Raw genomic sequence first — 6,983 nt, forward strand, 5'->3', positions numbered from 1 at the left:
CTCCAGTAACACCACAACTACTGCAACAACAGGAGATATCTGTAAACCAACGTGACAAACCTTCCTCTTGAGAATTCACTCTGTAAAACATTTCACAAGCAATTTCTCCAAAAGCTCGGCAACAATTGCTAAATACTCCATCATTAATAAACTCCACTTCTCTCTCCCTCTCTGTCTTGTGTTTCTCGTCCCACATACAATATTCAAACAGCTTACAAGAATACAGCCGACGTCTCTCACAACCGCCTGTATTTCGAAACGTAAACACCCAATCTCTTCCAAGACACAAATGCGAGAATACCGGTTGTTGTGCGTTAATGTTACTTCTTTGCACCAGTCTCCTACATTACATAATTACTGCAAACTATTTGCTAACAGTATCTATGTTGCTACATCACATCACTGCGAACTGCACCATACTCATATTACTGCCATATAAGCTGTTCAGTTACAATGTATCTTCACTTGCGACCTCACACTGAATTCACTTCTTTGCGTGCACTGCAAAAGTACTTTTCCTGTTTAACTGTAATGTCACATTGGTAGCAGTGCTCACACCATGTGCAGCTGTCTTGCCAGCTCACCTTCAAATAAAGAGAATTGAAGAACCACCTAAAATCATTCGACTCCCAAACACCTCCCTTGCTGCTCTTACAGAACAAACTACCATCTCTCAGGGAATTATACTCAATCACGTGAGACATGGAGCGATCACTGGAATTATACGGCTCTCTGTAGACGTTTTGGAAGCAGACCACATTTGCAACATTCATTCCCCCCTCTGCTGTGATACAATTAGACTTGGCATCCCCGTGCGTGCATGTGTGACCAAAGTGGCACACTGCATTCTGAACAAGAGCTTCTGTGGCCCTCATGTGGCGGCGTTACACACGGAAGCTCCTCAACATTCTCTGTGAGGAAGCAGCGACGCCAGAAGAAAGTATTGACTTGGTGAGTGACCTCCACGGCATTGATGAATACTTCAGGCTCTGCCAGTTGATCCTCAACATAAATAAATGTAATATACTCTACATACACAGGAAAAGAAATCCACTACTGTACAATTACACTGCTCATCACAAATTGCTGGAAACAGTAAGTTGACCAGCAGTAACTATCCAGAGCCACCCTACGTGGAATGACACCACTTACTAAGAAACTGCGGCAGATCTTTTCTCAGCGATTCCATAATCACATGTTTTGGGCTCCTAAATCAAAAATTCGTGCTTCCTGCCTTGTATGTCGGCTCTACAACGAAAGCACAAAATGTTCCGGCTTTTCTCAGATTTTCATTTATTTCACAAAGACTACGTGTTTCTCAAAGTTGAAAACCCAACACAAAATTAGATTGGACAAACTCTTCTACAACATGCAGCAATCAGCAGTGATTTTCTGACGGCGAGTGGTGACCGCGCTAGAGCGTCCTAAAAAAACGGCGACTCCCCAAAATTCGGATCGCGCCTAACGCCATTCACCTGTTGCACTCTGCTATTACGGCACTTTGGAACGGTAAGGCACGCGTCAGCAGACGGAAAACAGCCCAGCACTCCACCTGTGTTCTTCGCATCGTCAAACACAATAGCACTCACGGCAGACATCCGCTGTCGAAACGGACGTCATATACTTTGAAACGTGTTCGCATTTATTTAAACTAGAGCTTCTAAGTGTGTGGTTGGTATCTGAGAAATGGCTAAAATTTATTTTGATATCGAAATACGTAAATCTCAGTCCAGTGCGACAGAAAAGTGTAAAAATTAAATTGTGTACGGAAGTATGCGAAGCACACGCTACACGACGCGAAATCCAGGCTAGCCGGTACATCAAACAATTCGCCTGCGAGAGAGGAGGTCGTTTTCAATGTAATTTATACATATCATTTATATGCAAAACAGATAACTCAATTTAAAATATTGGTCCTCAATGTTGTAAATCTTTATCTTCAGACTTGTAAACAATAACTGCACCAGATCTGCTATCGTATCTGTAGTGCAAACAAAGATATGTACGCATCCAAACTGCTTGAAAATTCACAAGATAACGCCTCTCTGAAATAACTTACCGATTTGGAAAGTCTGAAATGATAATTTCTCAGATACATTCTGGTGTGTGGCGGAGGACAGTTTGAGTACCACAGCTGTTCCGGCCCTTTCCTGCTGCAGTCGCTTTCTCCTTAATTTTTACTTTCACGTTCCCTCCTTAATTTTTACTTTCACGCTCATTGTACCGAGACGCGCGTAGCAGCTAGCAATATGTCGGTTGAGTCAGGTGTAGAGAAACTGAAATAGAGCTCGAGTCTTCTTCATGTCCCTGTTGTACTCTCATAAAAATGTTTGCAATCGACTGAAAAATTTCACTTCGACAAGAATGAACAGTCTTGATGTGTCTTGGCTCAACTTATCGGTTCCCGTTAAGACTAGCGGAGGGGCCGAGTACGTCATTCAAACACTGGCTGTGAAGTTGCATTGTCCTGCTTTTCCTAAAAGCTGCCTCAGAACAGTGGCAGACAGGGTCCTTTCGCACACTAGGCTTACTGTAACTCAGCCACCAATCAAGAACCGAGCTGAAATATTGCATTCGTATTGACATGCTTCCCAGATATCAGTGATTTCGGAATGGAGGATTGTAGAATATTAAGTAAAAGACCCTCTCAGGTTAGTCCTCATTGACGATGCGAGAAATATCGTCTATGAACAGCTCTGAATAGAAAGTAAGAAACCCGGAGAACATCTGGGGTGCATTTCCTCGCCATGTTACAGTTTTAGGTGGAACCTTTAACCTGCCACCTCTGCAGTGGGCGACATAGGTGGCTGAGACTGAAGGCAGGGCCAGGAAATCGTGAGAAAGTGATCAAAGTGCTTTACTCAAAAACTACCTCGGGCCATTAATCTGAGAAACGGGTCGTGAAGACAGCATATTAGGCTTGCAAGTGACAGATAGACCCGAACTTTTCGAATCTGTTAGGGTAGAACGGGGAATCAGCTATGCCAAGAGCGTTACAGTGTCACTGAATACGACCGTATAGAGAAATAGAAAATAAGTTGGGAATATTATTGTGCTTAGCAAGAGCGACGAGAAACAGGCTTCAGCTTTCCTTTCCTCTGCAGCAGCAACAGCGCGGGTATCAGCGGAAGGAGTGGAAGAGCATTGTGAAATACGCTTCAGACAGGTGTGTACCGACCAAATGCGTTTCAAGCCCGGTTTCACAGCGACGAGTTTACGGCGCTGGTTTTCATTTGAGTGCGCGTCTGCGCACGCCAGATCACGAGATAACAAAGGAATTTCCGAGATCCGAATTTCATCGATAAAAATGACGCCAAAGAAACAATTGTTTCTGGAAAGAGCAACACATCTGTAACATGTTGCATTACTCTCTACGTAAGGAAAGCCTGTGTAAACATTCTGTCTTGTCTCTTAGGAAAAAACGCTTACAACGCTGTTATTCACGTGCAAACAGCAACAGGTGGCGTCAGACTGCCCGCGCAGTCGCCGAGGGGAAACTCGCAGGTGGGGGCGCGACGCAGAATGCGGGCAGCGAATCTGGCAGAGGGCCGCGCATGCGCAGAAGCAGCGGCGGGGCGGGAGCAGGCGGTAGGGGCGGTCCGACCACGGCGGCGGTGAAAAGACCGGCCACTCGACAGGGGGGATGAAACTAACTCGGAACGATCACTTACCACATAAAATGTGTAATACTGTTTCGCGATTAGAGATCCAGTTCTGCTCAACAGTTTAAAAATCGGAGATGATCGCAGACACCAGCGTCCGGCTGCCATTTAATGTCCCAATATTACAAAGACATTTTCTCCCACTCTCGCAGCAATTTCGCAGTTATGTCAGAGCACGCTACATCTATCTAATGGCAGCCCACGATGTACTAACACTAAACATTACTTCGATAACAACCTCTGTTACAATTAGTGCGCTAGATGATTTAATACAAGATGTCACGTTTGATGTATTATTTTTGCAGCAAGTCTCAACGGCAGCTGTAGGGACATCAGCTGGCTTTCAAGCTGTCATTACTATCGATGTAGAAATAAACAACGCTACGGCGGATCTTTTAAGGGATGGGTTTACACCTGAAAACGTCCAACTTTATCCCAGCAGACGTGCAATTGCATGTTCTGTCGCTGAGACATTCCGCTTAAATATTTACGCGGCATGCGGGACTGACGTTACACATGCACGATCGGTTTATTTTTTAATCAGGATGTCCCACGTCTTTTGGCAAATACGTGCATGTGAAGCACACGCTACACGATGCGAATTAGAGGCTAGTCAGTACGTCAAACAATTCGCCTGCGAGAGAGAGCAGGCCGATTTCAATCTAATTTGTATATGTCATTTGTCTCCAAAACAAATGACTCTGATTAAAATGTTGGCCCTGAAGATTGTTAATCTTTGTGTTTAGACTTCATTTACGTATTATGAACCTCTGAAATGATATATTTTCACAGATACATTGTGACAATCACTGTACCTTACAGTGGACATGAACGTTGATGGTAATTAAATTTGTTGGCCTAGCTGTGTGAACGGAACGCTCCTCTGTTCTGGAACCAGTTACTATTAAGAGAGAGACGGAGCTGTCAAAAACGTACGGTACAGGTCCAGCGCGACAGCCGTCTGGAGGCAGAAAGGGTGCCAGCATCACAGAATCAGCAGAGGGATTCGATACGCCCGCGAATGCGCAGAAGTACCCGTTCTGCTTCTCGCTCGTGTGGCCACCGGCCAAGTGCAGAGTTTCGTAATGCAGATTTTGCGCCTTTTGCGGTGAGTAACTCTTCACGAACACAGTAACTAAAGGATGTAGAAAAAGAGCCGGGAGGACGAATTGTGACAGGCGTTGTGAATGCGGTCACCTCTCTAAACCTCTGCACTCCCTCCGCATCAAACAAGAGAGCTGCTAGGGAAAGATTTTTCAGCCATCGAGTCCCGTATTTTCTGAGATAATCAAAAGGCGGCTTCGTCAGCGCAGGACATTTTAATTGTATTTTAAGGGAGACACTCAGAAGGCGCGACAACCTTCTGTGTCTGCCCTGCAAAATCTGACTGCAGGTCTGGACACGGGAGCCGCAGCTGAGCGGCGCGCCGCCACACGCACTCACTGCACGCACGCCTCGCCAGTGTCGGCTTCGAGGCCTGACAGAGTCCACACCACAGCGGGGTGTGAGTAACTGTGCAGGATTACGACGCAGCCCCTGTCAGCTTCTCTGACCACCACCCTGTAATTGTGAAAGCAAAAGGTCTACCTCGTCCCAAAATAATTCGCAGAGGATACTGGAAATTAAATTGTAACCTCCTCCACATAACATGGGTGAATATGGATTTCATTGCTCGCTACAAATCCTGGATTAACTGGAAACGTTTCTTCAGTAACGCGAGTGAGTGGCGGCCGAACCTTGCAAAACCCGGTGTCCGGAAATTATTTACAAATGTCGCCTACAGGATTGAAGTAAAGCGTGAATTTCATTTTGAATTATTTGAAAGTTGTAAGAATAATTAGTAATTGCCACTACATCACTCAAAAAAATAATTCGTTAACGTGACATATCAGACTGTAAATAATACAAAACATGTAGGCAAGTCCTAGATACGACTTAATTATTTACAGAATTTTCGTTCGGGGGGTAGTAAGCAGTTATATTATGTATAAAATGCTGCACAGGCAACCATGTCCTGCAGATAAACTCAGGTGTGTTTCTGGAGAAACACTGGCCACGATAGCAGGAAAGGAACAAGTATGGCCGGACGCTTCGACTGCAGGCGACAGACTAACTGGGCGAAATTTTGGAAAACTATTTCCTCCAACTGACAGCAAAGCGAGGCCGTGGAGATGGTGTAAAGCGTGTGGTGACAAAGTTAAAAAACAAACTGGAGAGTGGAAAAGGGAAGAATCAACACACTGTTGTCCAGTGTGTGATGTTGCGCTGTGCATGCCAGAATGCTTTGAATCGTTTCACACTCTAACAATACCAGCACTTGCAAAGTAAGTTAGAAATCAGATTAATAATGTTGCTCACGCGCCATATGTTCCCTTTATCGGGCAACATCAGTGTTATTGACTGTGGATGGTATCGTCAGAATGGAAATAATGAGGTCACTGTAAAAAGAGTCATTAATTTGGCACTTACCTTGAATGGATTCCCACGTAGATTTCGTCCAAGTCGTTATGGCTCATCTCGTTGATTCTAGGGTGATTCCACTTTGACTGCTAGAAGGTCCAGATCTGTATTTTAGCAACATTTGAAGACCTGACAAATGCGTTTTTGCGGAAATTGTTAATGATCAAACAATCCCAGATCAGAATAAGGGTATGGTGGAAGTAATTTTTGACTTGGTGTTCACGATCCACATTTTTATTAAACTTCTGCTTAATAGCTTGTTTGACCGTCTTCGGAACAAAATACAATACTGATTCTGGATATCAGGTATATTACAGTTTGTTGGTAGGTTTTTGGAGATATGTGGCATAAGATGTCTACGCAGAGCTCACGTAATTCGCGTAAATAACGACCGCTGATTTGCGTACGCGGCGATGGCGCCCGATAGCGACCCAGATGGGTTGCATAGGATTTACATCAGGCGAATTTGGTGGCCGAGACATCACGCTCCTTAAGCCACTGTAGCACGAATCTGGCTCTGAGACATGGAGAGTTTCAAAAAGTGGTTCAAATGGCTCTGAGCACTATGGGACTTAACATCTTAGGTCATCAGTCCGCTAGAAAACTACTTAAAGCTAACTAACCTAAGGACATCACACACATCCATGGCCGAGGCAAAATTCGAACCTGCGACCGTAGCAGTCCCGTGGTTCCGGACTGAAGCGCCTAGAACCGCACGGCAACAGCGGCCGGCAATTCACATATACTTCTTCTCAATTGTCACATCAAGAAATCAGTTTTGTATCAATCGTCCTACATTTAATTTCCAATTTAACGAAATACAAGACTTGACTGTTTTTTTGCAAAGCAAAATAACAACTT

The sequence above is a fragment of the Schistocerca cancellata genome, chromosome 11, assembly GCF_023864275.1.
Source record: "Schistocerca cancellata isolate TAMUIC-IGC-003103 chromosome 11, iqSchCanc2.1, whole genome shotgun sequence".
Taxonomy (NCBI): domain Eukaryota; kingdom Metazoa; phylum Arthropoda; class Insecta; order Orthoptera; family Acrididae; genus Schistocerca; species Schistocerca cancellata.